Source organism: Lagenorhynchus albirostris, chromosome 10 (genome assembly GCF_949774975.1).
Source record: "Lagenorhynchus albirostris chromosome 10, mLagAlb1.1, whole genome shotgun sequence".
NCBI lineage: Eukaryota > Metazoa > Chordata > Mammalia > Artiodactyla > Delphinidae > Lagenorhynchus > Lagenorhynchus albirostris.
In genome coordinates, this window is record NC_083104.1 from 103247315 (window position 1) to 103262057 (window position 14743).

General features: G+C 38.1%; 1 protein-coding gene and 1 long non-coding RNA gene across 5 annotated transcripts in view; both read left to right on the plus strand.

Moving 5' to 3' along the window:
* GMDS (GDP-mannose 4,6-dehydratase) overlaps positions 1-14743 on the plus strand; it is a 479880-nt gene that overhangs the window by 98866 nt on the left and 366271 nt on the right. The window lies entirely within an intron of this gene.
* Positions 3111-14743, plus strand: part of LOC132527786 (uncharacterized) — a 48369-nt gene continuing 36736 nt past the window's right edge. The window contains exon 1 of the long non-coding RNA XR_009543090.1: positions 3111-3278. This is a non-coding gene — a long non-coding RNA (uncharacterized LOC132527786). The remainder of the gene's footprint in view (positions 3279-14743) is intronic.

Sequence of the window (14743 nt, forward strand, 5' to 3'; positions counted from 1 at the left end):
ATGCTTCTGCTTTAATACTGCAAATACATTTTTGTCCACATTTTAGCATACGCAAAATATAACTCCATATTGGGTCTCTGAAGATAACTTATTTTGCTTGGTAGATGTGTAAATTGATACAGCCTTATGTATTTTATGAGGTCTAAAATTAATTTTTATATATTCGTATATAATTCTCACGTGTGCTTAGAGCAACATAAAATCACTCTAGTGTGTTACCAACTTGTTAACATTGAAGTTGTGAAGGTACCTCCCGGGCAGGAGGGCTTTACTTGGTAAAGAGCAGTGAGTGTGGCTGTTAGAACCCGAGGATGGTTGCGGTGTGTTAGCAGGTAGGCCTGGCGTCCACATGGACTACATGCAGGGTGTGTTTCTGGCAAAGTGATGAGCTCCTCGACAGGGGTGGAGGGTCAGGTGAGCAGAGCGGTGGCCTGGGCACCCCTGGGCTCCAGTGAAGTTGTGTTTTGCTGCCTTCGTTCTCCAGTCTTCATTCCTTTCTGATGGATCCTGTTGTCCGTCACCTGTGCGGCTCAGTCCCTGTGATATTTAATACATTTGCAAACCTCTTTGGTTTGTTACAAGGTGAAGCTGCAGCACACAGAAAAAGCCTTTTTCACTTTACGATTTAATTTTTGTGCTGGTGGTGCATGAACCCCACCAATGTGAATATGGCTGATGGGTTCCTGTGGTTCTTAGGAAGACACTGAGCGTCTTTATCTTCTATTCATGAGGGTCGAGCCAGACGGGCACACTGCGGGCGGGTCCCTGTGTGTCATCCGCTCAGATTCTCCTTGGAAGCCTGTTACAGATTTGAGCAGTCGAATTCAAATTTAAAGCCACTTAAAAGTCCTTCCTACTCCATTAAGAATTTATATGAGAGAGAACACTATGAAAGCTCTCCTCTCCTGTTCAAACAGATTGTTCTGTTTTATTAGCTCTAGGTGGTATTGTGATTTTAATAACAGCTAATAGTGTTTGGAATTTTTCTTGTAATTAGTGGACCACACAAAGATATGTTTGTTGGGTTTGGTACTCTTAATTCGCTTACAATAGTGACTTGTTTACTAAATAAAATCCAAAGTATTATTTTAGCTTTGCACAATTAAACCAAAATTAATGCAAATAGCTAAATGTACATGTTTATCTTAACATTAATTTCTAGACGTATCTATAAACACAAATAGTAAACCGGTAGTAAGTCAGTGAAGGTACTATGAGTGAAACATTTTGTTTTGGACTTTTATTGATGAGTGGAGAACTGCTTTTGGATTCCCCATTAGATTAGAATACATAATTTGCATAAATTAAGATGTAGACATAAATAATACCTAGTTTAATACCATAGATAATGGATCTGTCCCCCTCCCCCCAAAAAGAAGAGTAGTAAAACTAAGAATTTAAACTTAACTGTTCCTTTAAAACCTCACATAGAGCTTGGTATCAAACAAGATTTCTACTTTATCCTTTTAGTACAAATGGAATTTATAGAATTCTCTTTGTTAAAGTTGGATCCTTGAAGTTGGTACATATAGTAAGATAAAGTGGAACCTTTTCTATTTCAAAGAAATTTAATGTGTAATATCTTTTTTATATATTTCTACTGTAAATCATTAATTGGATACCTTACCAGTGCCAGCAAATAGTAAATTGTATGAAGATTTATTTAATTTAGATTTCCAGTTTTGAAAAATGTCTAGCATCAAAGATTAGTAGGTTTCATTATGATAGCCTTCTAGTAATATTCACATGAAGTATATGTTGTTTAGGGATGTTAATTAAAAAATCATTCACGATGAATTTAAATTTGCTCTATTTATAAATAAATATGCATAAAGGCTTGGTTTGGCTTGTTAAACTATGTTAAGTTTGTCATTAGAATCACTTGGACTGACAGTTCCTTAGAAAATGTTGAATTTTCATTGATGAGCTCAACTTGTATACAGTCATAGTGTCGATGATTAAAATAGGGTGTTTGCTGGGTGGCAAGCGTTGCACTGATAGCAGTCCTGAACTTTCTGTGTATGGCGGGTCGGTGGAGGGGAACACCCAGGGTGCACTCTGCATTTTGTTCGCTATATCAGGGTACAGCCTCTCCCGAGTCCTTTCCCCTCCCACCCCCGTACATCTCATTGGTGCCAGTTATTTTAACAGTAAAAAGTCTTTTAGAAATTAGTAGTGTTGACAAAATAAACCTTTAAGGAGTGTTCTCTAGGACTGTTGACACACCTGATTAGTCCAGATTGGAAATATCGATCTCTGCCTTTACCAAGTAGATTAATTATTAATTATTCTTCAGCGGTTTTAGCAGAGGAAAGAGGAAAGGTTTTCTGTGGTTTTGGTTTGTTTTGCTTAAGGTTCCTGTATGGCCCACCCCGGAGTGTTTTTCTTGTTTGTGTGCTTTTTTGACGCTGACATTTGTCCGCACGGTTCAGCGTAATCTGCACCACAGGGAAGGCTGAGGGCTCTAGGGTTCTGACACGTTTCTCTGTCTTCCCTAGAAAGGCAGCATTTGGGCATTTGACAGAGACTAGGTGATTATCAAACCACAGTATTTGAGTTTTTGGTAGTTTAAATAATGTGAGTAGATTTTTTTTTAATCTGGTTTCTTTACATTTACTTTATATTAAATATTATGAAAGTGATCATTTGATCATATTTGGCAAGATATTTAGATTGCAGTTTTGCAAAATTATTTTTATTGTAATTATTTAAGTGACTTAAAACTTTAACTTCTTGTTGCCTCTTCTTTTTCAATCATAACTCCGTAGAAGTGGCCATATTCGCTAAAATGTATCAACAGCAATGATGGACTGTTGGTTTTGGTTTATGTTAAATAACGCATCTTCAGTACTTTTCCGAAAGTTGCTTCACAGATAAATAAATAGAAATTCCTTCTAAGCTTCCAGGGAAGCTTTTTTGTGGGGAAGCAAATTACTCCTGAAGCTTCCCTTGTCATCAGAGACAGGATTCTTTTTGGAACAGGGGGAGTTTCGGGGTGTGGGGGGGGGGGTGGAAGAGCGTTGTGCCCTTTTCTACGTATAGATGGCAGCAGAGCGTTACAGACGGCGGAAGTCAGCCTGGCAGTTAGAACAGAGATGAGTGACAGTGTAAACCGACTTCTATCAGCGTGGCCGCCTGTGTCCTGTAGTTAAACATAAAATAGGAAAGAAAGCCACTGTTGATAACACAAGAGTGTAGGAGAATGAAGAAGGCTGTGAGAAGCTGTAATACACTGAATTTCTGGACAAATCCCAGGTGGGAAAGCTTAATCTTTGAAGGTATGTCACCCAGTCCCGTAAGATGATAGAAATCAGCTAAGATAATATGCGTGTCAAAATCCAGAGGCGACAGAGGGCCGGGGGGCGGAGGGGCAAGGGGGAAGCAAAAGAGAAACCGGACACAGTTGCGGCGGCGAGTGATGGCCCGCTGCCTGCAGGCTGTGGGGCTTGGCCTGGACGCCGCCTTCTCACTTAAGCCAGTTACCAGGAGGAAATGTCAGTCCACGAAGCAGGCAAACATTCCATGGGAACATTTGCTCAAATGTCAGCATTTTAGAAAATAGAACTGCGGTCTGTTATGGTCTGGTCCCCACGCTGGATTTGCTATTCAACGTACAAGGACAAAGAGATTCCTTCAGAATGCGTTTGCAATTAGCAAGTCATTTAATGTCTTAATTAGCATTCCTAGATAATGACATCATCACCATAAAAGGTGGCAGTCGTCATTATAATTAATATTTAATATGCGTCTGCTTCTGAGGGCCCTTCTGTGGCTGCCCGCAAATATCCAAGGTAGTTTTCAAGTTTCAGGTTTGGATTTGGTGAGAGCACAGGCATGAGGATCTAATAAAGTAAAGTCATGTTTATTAGAAACGTGAGGTATGGAAGCAGGTTATACAAGAGCAGTTTGTAGCGTGTCCTGAACCGGAGGATCAGGTCAGCATCTACTCCTTGGGAGCCTCCTAAGGCTTCTTACTTCCTCGAGGTGATGCTGCGGCTGTTCAGGAAGACGCTCCCCTGCTCTTCGGCTTCTTCCGATCTGCTCTCACGCGCTTTAGTACCGCAGACCAGCCTCTGTGTCACAAAACTGATTCCAAAGGTGTGTCTAACCACTTGCTCAGATGTAGCGCCTGGCAAGTCTCTCCTGGGACAGCAACTTATTTCTCACATAATTATTTTCTTAGTAAATTTGATATCTTAACAGCCCCTTACCTCATTTCTGGGTTCAAAAAATAACACCGAATATTATTTATTTCTCAGACTTCACAAAGGCTTACTTGACTGTAGCTGCTGCACCGCGGGAAGGGCCGGGGCTGCCAGGGCCAGTCCCACCGCTGCCCTGGGCCTCGGTGTCACTTAACGAGGCAGAAGACATATCCCTGCTGCCGTGGGTTACTTGTTAGTGATGGAGTGGGTCTGCCCTGTCACAGATCAGTAGAAAAGAAGATACATACTTACACGTGTGCTGTTTCTCTGGTTTAAGTAAGCTATTGCGTTAACCTCAGTTTGTCTGCACAGCTAGGTCTGTGTTACTCTCATTTTTTTAGTAGTGTGGGCTGTGTAAATACAAGAACTAAGAAACGTTTGAAATAATCCAAATTTGACTTTGATCCTAAACATGTAATTATTTTATAATTTTGTGAGCTTTCAATTTAATTAATTAAACGGCATTTTATAAGATGAACTTTCACCATCATATAGTTCTTAAAATCAAAGCCTATATTGTTTGAATTAGTGACAATTATATATAAATTTCTTCATACAGCATTATCAAAATATCAATTATATGTGTTTTAGATTTAGAATGAAATATATATCATTTGTTTTAGGTTGACATGTGCTGTTTGAAAACAACTTTTAGCCAGAACATAGTATGTTTTGCAGGTGCCTGTATACTTTTTCTTTTATACCTTTTGTCCCTCTTTGGTCATCATTAGATTTAGACCATGCGCTTTTTCTTAGTGGAAGAGTACGTTGCAGATTATTTATGTGACCTTTTTCAAAAAAAAAGGACAATATTGCAACACCACTTCCTCCAACTGCTTGATTTGAAAGAATCATGTCTAGAGTAGGCAAATTTCACAGAAGGACATTGTTTTCAAACTAATCTACTGATTTTCTTCATGTTAGCATCAGCACATCAGTTTTCCTTGATAAAATGTTGTGACTATTTTACATAAATAATTAAATGTAGAATAATTAAAACATTTTCAGTTTGCTTACAACCTTTTAAATGGATTTTAGGAAGGATGCACTTTATAAATAATTTTTGATGCACTTTAAACCTGAGAAACAGATTTTATGTGAGTCATAGAGGTCTGTCAAGATCTTATTGGCATCTTGTAACTAATTGTGATTTGCGATGGCTTTACATTTGTAAAATGAATCTTACAAAATCTTAGATATTTGAAAATTTGTACTATAATATAATGATAGCTTATGTAATGCTTCTCTTGAGTATTTCTTTTTTTTAATTGTGTTACCTTCCGTGTAATTAGTTAGGTAGCATTCTAGTTGATCAGTAAATTAGAGTACACTCTATTATTTAGGATTATACTGTCAAAAAATTTGTTCTTTTAATTCTTAGCTTTTCATTCTAACTATGCCCAAATTGTGCTTTAAAAAAATTTGATAAAAATGTTTTAAAATATGTAAATATTCTAAAATTATTTGTATGTTAGACAGGAGGGACTGTGACCCCAAAGCCTACTTTCTCGTGTGACCATTGTTTTTCGTGAAGTAGTAATAATCCGTGGAAAATTTAGTTAATTTCCTGTAAATGCCTGAAGTCCAACTTTGGCCCCAAATTTATCCTTTTAAGAATTCCTTTTTTCTTTTTTACAGGTTGCATCTGTATTTTTGGATTGAACACTTACTTACGTTCGTAATTGTATTGCCGGTCGCTTGTATTCTTTGGGGAATGATTCCACGTGGATTCGGTGTCTCTAGCTCTGTGTCTCTCTCTGCCTGCTTCATTCTCTCGGTTTCCTCTTGAGGATTCTGCTTCTCAAGCTGAGCATCTTCTGTGTTGATGAGTCTTGGTGCTGCAGCTTTACTGGCACAGGGTCCAGACTCTAGTCCATAAAACCCAGTTGAAAAAGTCTCTAAAGTGTGAAATATTAGCTTGTCATTTTTTTCTCAAGTTTTCTCTTTTGACAAGCTTCGTTGAATTTTCTTTTTCTTTTTTTCCTATGTGTTCTGCCATCCTAATTCTGAAGGAATTTATAGATATATCATTTGGGAAAAGATGTATTTTAACTGACAACATAAATATCTTGGTTTCGCAGTTATCTGGTCAAAGATTTTAAATTGCAAACCGTGAAAATTCGTTCTTTACAATATAGCATAAATTACATTTAGTGCTTTCAGTAAAAACATTTCAGTAACATTTTGACACGAACAGTGTCACAGTAAAAAAAAACCTCAATGTCAGCTCATATGCTCATGAAATATTTAATAGAAACATTGCAGGTTAATTTTGTCTTCTTTAATAATAAAATATAAGTTTACAAAGAGTTTTGACTCAGCTTACTCATTGTCTTGCAATTACTCATACAAATGAGAATTTTTAATGAGATAAGAATTACACTTCTCCGTGTAAAACAGCAACGAAGTGCAGAGATTTAATGCTTACCTTTACTTTCAGGGGCACCTCATTTTCTCCACTGCAGTAGATCTTAATTCCAGATGTTAGCACACGACATTCGTGTAGTGTTCCAATCACATGTTTGTTTGTTTAATATTCGCTCTGTGACCTGACGCGCTCTGTAGTATCATGATTTCTCGGTTATGCAGATTTTGTTGCTGTTATTGACTTCTTATTTGCAGTCTTCCATCTGTGTTAAACTAAAGACATATGTTGTGTTGTCACCTGTCAGATCCCTTATGAATAGTCTGTACTTTACTTAAATTGTATTGTGGTTTTAGACCTTTATGAACAGAGCTTCATAAAATTAAGTAAGATAGTTTGTTGCGTATACAGATATGTTCATGAAACATCGCTATAATGATGAAAATATTGATTGTTGGAACAATTAAGACATTAAGAAAACACGTATTTAAATGTGGCTAATGTCTGAAAATTTGTGAGTTGTTTATCTCTTAGAAATTTGTGATAAATCTAAAAGATAACTAAGGATTTCACTATATTGAAAAATTAATAGATATGTATTTATTTAACCCAGTTTTAATTATATAATTATTTTATGATTTAAGCCTCATTGATCTTGTGTGTGTGATCAGTATATTGAAATGTAAAGCATTCTAAATACTAGCACAGGATATTTTTTCTTCATGAGAAGAAATAGAAGGAATTAGACTAGCCAGAGCCTTTTTAGTCTTGCAAAGCAAAACTCATGGATGAAACGTGCAGCTTCTCTGGGCCTCAGTTTCCACATCTGTAAAATGGGGGGTGAGGCTTTGGGAAGGAAGGGTTAGGTCAGCTGCTCTCTGAGATCTCTTCCACCCTAAAATTCAATGATGATATGATTTGTTTTTTGCAGTAGTGTTATGCTTATCAATGTAAATTGTATGTCTTATCTAATGTAAACGTAAGTGTAATAAAAGCTAAGGATGAAAAGTTCAGTCTCTTTTCAAAACCATACTTTTAGGGAAGAATCAGTGGACAGATTTTAGTATAAATGGTTTTCTCAAGAAATATTTGAAATCCTAATCTAGAGTAGACTTCTACCTTTTAAAAAATGTAATGCAGAAGAGTAGAAACTAGATGTTTGATTTGTGGGATAATGAGTTTGTCACATCCGTATTGGCAACTCTACTAAATATACGCTAAGTGCGAGTTTATAATGAGAAATGTCGTGGTTAAATATAGACAATGATTTTAGAAAACAAAAAGTGAAAGTTTAGAAAATATATTTTTAAAAGCCAACATTATAATTTTACTAGCACAGCCTGAATTCATCATCTGGCAGAAAAAAACAAAATTAAATGTTTTAATTTCCAAGATTTTTTTGTTGTTGTTCATATTTTATTTGAAAAGGAACTGTCATTTATTCCTAGGGTTTATAAATGTCAGAGAAAGATAGCTCATACTAACAAAAACACGTCTTTTCTTCTTAGCTGTGATTGTATTTATTGTATTCCCAAGTGAAAGATTCCAACATTATAACTAGCAGAGGTTCAATTATTTTTAAGTCATCCAGATTCCTTTTCCATTTAGTGACGTTTCATGTGTTCGAGGTGGCAAACTTGTTTTTAGGTTGGTTTTTGAAGCTTATTATCTGTCTTATTAATATTTTAACCCCAATTAGGTCATTCCTAAAATAATTACTCTGAGCTTTTCCTTCTATGACTTGTGGAAATCTTAAAAGTTTTGTGCAGGGATTTCTGTAAGTGTAACTCAAATAATCATGTAAATACTTTTCCCCACCTTTCTTCTGTGCAATTACTATAAGTATTTAAGAATTTGTTTCTAGTTGAAGTTATAAATTACATACGAATTCTTAGATTGTTCCTTGTCTTTTGCTAGCTGCAATAAAAGCTTTAAAATTTTTAAATAGATTACTTTCTTTGTGACTAAATTTTCATTATTTGAAGAGCAATTATTAAAATAGCTTATGTGTGATTTAAAAAATGTCATCCTAGCTTATTTGGTTTCACTAACATAAGAAAATATTTAATCAGCTTTATACAGTGTTTTCTCATCTTTTGGTAGCTTGTTGAAGGATTTTTTTTCTTTTCAAGTTGTGGCACTAATTAGAAAATACTTGAAAATTAATTATGGAGTGTAATTATTGGCAACATTGTATCTATTTGACAGTTCTTTTGTTGTCGCCACCCTAGCCATCTAGACCGCTGGCTACTTTCTTATATAACTGGAGGATCTAATTCCTTCATTTTACGTACCAGATAACTGAATCTCAAAGAAATTCAGCTCCTTGACTTGGGTCCGCCCGCTAGGTTTTGAGGGGCAGAACCAGGGCTAGAGTTAAGGCTTTCTTACTCCTTCTCCAGAGCTAAATCTTCTCTACCCATTGCCTTTCACTTGCTTTGTCAAAGTACGACGTGGATGGATTGCTTGGAATTCTTTCAAAGCCTTTCCTGTGTAGTAATGATGGCAGAGATTTCAAGCATTTGTCAGGGGCCACTAATACATGTTGTGACAGCAGTTTAAGGGGGGAGAAGGTGGATTTATTACTAATAAAACATTAAAACTCTGATATTTAAAGCCAAACATAATTTACATTCCATCCACCCCTCACTGCTCTACCTGTCCGTTTTGATTTAAACCCCCCTTCCCTCCCCAGCAGCGTCCATCCCCCTCCGGCCACCGCCGCCACCACCCTCAGCAGATAGCGGGTGAGGCGGGGGCTAGGGAAGCACTTTGACTAGAACCATCTGTTTTGCTCGCCCTCAGAAACAATAGGCCAGACGTTATTCTCTGGGGAGTTGTGTGTCCACTTACATACGATACTAAAGTAGGAAAACACAAAGTCTCCAGACTCCAACATCCCATGGTCTGGGGCAGCCTCTGGGCTTCTGGACGTTCTTGCAGTTCTTTCGCTCATTTGTACCTTCAGCTTGCAGACTTGCAGAGTTTATGTTTCCTTTTCCTTTTCCTTTCAAATAGCATTATTTTCTGTGTATTGTGCACAGCGTGGTAACATTAAGATGAAACCTGTGGAGGAGATTCCTATTGCCCGTCAGTATACACACAATATATGTCTTTCTTCAGAAGCTGTCTTTTTGGAAAAAGACAAAAAACTTACTCTTTGACTCTTAAATATATGGACATTTTAAAATATGAAACCTACACTCGCTAACTGAAGTGGTCTCTGGATGTGTGTATACACACAACTAAAGTACACGCGGGTGTTGGCTTTTTTGGCAGTATCATGTGACTTGCTGGGGATTTTCATGACATAACTGTACTTCAGAACTGATATCCATCTGTTTGAATTGGGAACCTCCTTGTTTGACGCAGGTCGAAGATGTTTTTACTTTTCCCAGGCTGGTGAGAATGATTTTCCCCCCTTTCTTTTGCTTAGTCCTGGAAGCAGTGAGCAATACGCGACCCTCATAGCGTGAGAGCCTACTGAAATATTTTCTAGAACTAACCATATGTTGTCCTTAGTGATTTGAATTGCATTTGACCTAGTAATACCTGTCACCCAACCTGTCATTTTCCTTAAAATGGCAAACCATTGATGTAGTGATTTGCACTGCATCAGTTAACATTAAGATTTTTATTTGTGAAACAGACAGTGAATATTTCCCCTACTGGGTTGTGCTTAAACTGTGCTCAAGTTTACAAGTTTGTTGTGTTTTCTAAAACATAAGGAAATTCTAGTAGTAAAAGAAACGAGATATATTTGTATATTTATTTGGAAATCATAAAATATACTTTATTTCTCTGTAAAGGTATTATGCTGCTTCAAAACAAGCTGATGTGTATAAACCTTAATTTAGAAAACAAATAGGATTACCACTTTAAACTATAAAATGAAAATTTACTTTATAAAATGATTCATGTGGGATTCTTTTTAATAGACTTTCTGTGCCACTTTACTAAATACTAAAATCTATACTTTTATCCTGTAAATTAGAGGACAGTTATATAATGTCATAGCTGTATCTCTGATTGCTAACAGGGATGAACTCTTTATGTGGCCATTAGATATCCTGGTGTTCCTTTCTGTGAAATGCCTTTTCCTATTCTTTGTCCGTTCAGTTCTTCTACCATTTTTATTGCTGATTTATAGGAATTCCTATAAATCTTTTATCAGTTAAATATGTTGCAAATACATTATTCCAGTTTGTCACTTCTGTGCTAACTTTGTGGCGTCCTTCACTGAACATAAATCTTAATTTTCTTAGGTCAGACCTTTTTTGGGGGGTGCTTTATGTGATTTGCTTGAGAAATCCTCTTGTGGATTGCATGCTTTCTCTGATAGGTTCCACAATTGATGGGAATCTTTCAGCTTCTTTGGAAGTTGTCATCCACTATATATTGTTGAAAGGATTCACATACTAGATTGAGTTAGACCAAGTGACCGCCAAGGTTCCTTCCAACTCCACAATTCTAGAATTCCATTCTGTTACAGATAGAGTAAAAATAAAGGGCTATGTAGTCTAAAATACACACCAAATTTGCTAGAAACACGTTGTATTTCATTGAATCCAAGACACCACTGACTTTCAGAGGCATTATTATTTATTTTATGTACCATACCATTGGGAAAGGCTAAGCTTTTCTAACTAAAAACTATGACACAATTCTTTCCTACCACTTAAAATTCTTTTATTTTTTACTTATTGAAAAGTTCATTTAGATGTGTTGAGACATAGGTTTGTGTCGTATTTTACTCTTGTGCACATATCAAAATCTAAGTGAAGTGAAATACGGAATTGTAGACACTCTTCCTGTGACGGTATCTGCTGAGGTTGATGCCAAATTGGTGGCCCGCTGGGTATTTGAGTTCTTTCCTTTGTACGATGACTTTTGTTTTCATGCTGGGTGAACCTGTGATGCCCGCTGTGGTACACACTGTCTGACGGAGGGTGGCAGTGTGGCCAGGACCAGGTGTGCTTGCGTCAGGGCGCTGACACCGCGGCTGTGTGATGCGGCCCCTGAAAGGTGCAGCCTGAGGTGAAGGGACCTCGGGGTGAAGCGTGCTCTGTGCGACGTGTGGCCGTCCGTGCTGCCTTGTCAAGCTGGTCAAGCTGGAGTACAGTGCTTTGAGGGAGCATTGCCAGCTGGTCCACGGCTTCAGAATTCCAAACCAGGGGAAATGACCAATTGTCTTAGTTTTAATGAGAAAATTCCATGCAGAAATCTGTCTTCAGTGTTGGCATAGTTGTGCCTGTACTGTACCTTAGCTGGCTTAACGAATCATGGGATTTTACAGGTGGTCCTTCTTGTCTCTTGCGTGGTGCAGGAATCTTTGCTGTCGCCTCCCTGACTGGTATGAGCTCCTCCGTATGCTTCTGTCTGGACACTCAGCCTTGAGCTGATCGATTGTCTTCAGCAGGCTTGTCAGAAACGTCACTGTCTTAAACCCAAATCTGCTTCTTTCATCCTCTGTGCCATTGGTGCGTGCTGTGCCCAGACCACCAAACTACACCGAGGTGTCTGCCCCTCTTCTTATATAACTTACGCTTAAAATGTTGAATATAGCCTTAAATCTGCCCCGTTTTCTCTGAGTGCTAATTTCATTAACGTCCCTTGTAAGGTGTGGATTTAGTAAAGCGGATGGCACCCCAGGGCCACCATCTTCTCTTCTGTGCAGACTAAACTCTTACTTGCTTTATTGGCCGTTGTACTGTGCTATTGAGTGACAATTAAAATGCCCAAGTTTCTCTCAGATGTTTGGCCCATTAACTGTGTCTCCCCCTGCCCTACTTTTTTTTTTTTTTTTTTTTTTTTTTTGCGGTACACGGGCCTCTCACTGTTGTGGCCTCTCCCGTTGCGGAGCACAGGCTCCGGACGCGCAGGCTCAGCGGCCATGGCTCACGGGCCCAGCCGCTCCGCAGCATGTGGGATCCTCCCGGACCGGGGCACGAACCCGCGTCCCCCGCATCGGCAGGCGGACTCCCAACCACTGCGCCACCAGGGAAGCCCTCCCTCTGCCCTACTTTTATAATTTAATATTTGGACCTCTTGGAGGGCTTCAGCTTTAAGTTGCCATCTTATAGATCTAAGTTAAATTTTTCCAGTCTGTAGTGATTAAACAAATTGAAAGCTTTATTCAGTGATACAGTGTTCAGTATAGCTGCAGTCTCTAGCTCTGTCACTTTCTAATGCACTCAGTGTGTTTTCAAGCCTGAGTCCACTTCCCTGACGTGTATGTTGAACAGAACAGACTTGAGCAGAGCCCTTGGTGCATCCAGCAGGAGGTTCCCCAGAGATGAGCGTCAGTGTTGGCCTTCAGCCCCCTTGGGAGGGTCAGTTAGACAATTTAGAATCTCCCTGTTTTCTCCAAGGGCCTGTCTTTGATTATCCTGTTGACAAGGTATCATGAAGAACTTTATCTAGGCCAGAAGATCGTTGGGAATTAGCACAGGATTGTTTCTTGAGAAATGTCTTCTCCCTTACGCACTTTTTTCCCATTATACCAGGTCATTAAAAATTTTTTTTAATAAAATCTTGTTTTTAAGTTACAAAAGCAACATCAGAGAAAGTTTGAAAAATAAAAAAAAATTATTTAAAATCTTAACACTGGAACGTATGTTTTACTGTGTTTTTTAAATGTTTTTCTTTCTAGTCTGTTGAATTCCATGGACTCATAATATGCATTCAATTTTGTGTCATTTTTAGAATGAAAATGTTATAAAATTCTTTTTAAAACAATAAGCAGCATTTCAGTGACTGTAATCTTACGTGTCTTTCAATTTGAAGAATCATGCAGAATGACTTTACATTTATATGGACATTATAATTAAAGTGCTCTCTCATGCATTGTTCTTACTTGTTTGGATCTTTTCCCTGACTATCTCTAATAGGTACTATTATAGTCGTTAACTACTCCTTCTCGTTAGGGGACTAGTTGAATCTATCCTGACCAGATGAAACACCTTTGACATTATGTTTTAAGACAAATCTACGATTTTGTTTTCTCATCATTTTTTCTTTCTTATTTTACAAAAACTAGAGTACATAATGCAAAAACCAGGTTTTTGGTCTGTTTATTTGTATTTTTTCAAGGTTTTTTTTTTGTCTTTTAAATACAAAAAAATGTTTTGCGGTCTTGTAGACCTACTTTCTGTTTAAATTAGAGATTTCTAAATGCCTGACAGGGCTAGCAGAGGCTAAATATGCTTGAACTTAATTCTCAGTCCATTTGGTTACATGTGGAAAGACTGGTAACATTGGAAACAGAGTTGGTGGTGAGACTATAGATTTCCTGCTTTGCCCTACTTTCATAGTTTTGGCATGTTTCAATGGGCAAGTTCAAACTACAGCCCAGAAAGTGGAATAATAAATAACTTTTGTTCTATAAATTTGTATCATCAGAAGGATTGGCTTAATACACACACCTCTCTGTATTTCCCGACAGCCTTCCAATATCTTTCCTTATCCATCAAACATTCTGCTTCATTTAGAATATCACTTATATTGCCATTAAATTAAAAGTTGTTCTTTTTTCTGGAATGTCTAAAATTCACAACTTCTACCTACGGAGTTCTTGGTGACCTTTTTGTTTCTACTCTCCAGAGGAATGCACCAGGTTCTGAGTCTATTTCATTTTAAGGGAACATTTGTAGAATCTCTTTCTTCCGTGCTCACTGATAGGGGTATCAGTGGTAGAACATCTTCTGTGTTCACTGGGAAGAGGCTGTAACCATGTCTCTACATTTCCTACAACTATAGACTCTCAGTGTCTGAAAAAAAAAGGCGTCTAGCCTGAGTCTGCGTCTGGTGTTTGCTCTGCATTTCAAAACACGTTTATTGCCGACAACATGACAGGCGCTAAAACTATGCCAGGCCCTGCCCAGGTGCCTCCCCCTAGAAAGATGATGATGTAGCCCCCCTCTCTGCTCCCACACTTCAGTGTGAGTGATCCCTTTGTACAAGGACACGGAAAGTGTGTGTGATCTTGGATGAGGGACGATTAATTCTAAAGATGATGGTGGTTTGGAAGAAAGGGCGGTGTCAGGGGAAACTGCAGAAGGGGGGCCGCATTTGAGCTAGAAAGATTGAAGCCATATTCCGCCAGGTGGTCAAAGAAGGGCACTGGGGCTTCCCTGGTGGCGCAGTGGTTGAGAGTCCGCCTGTCGATGCAGGG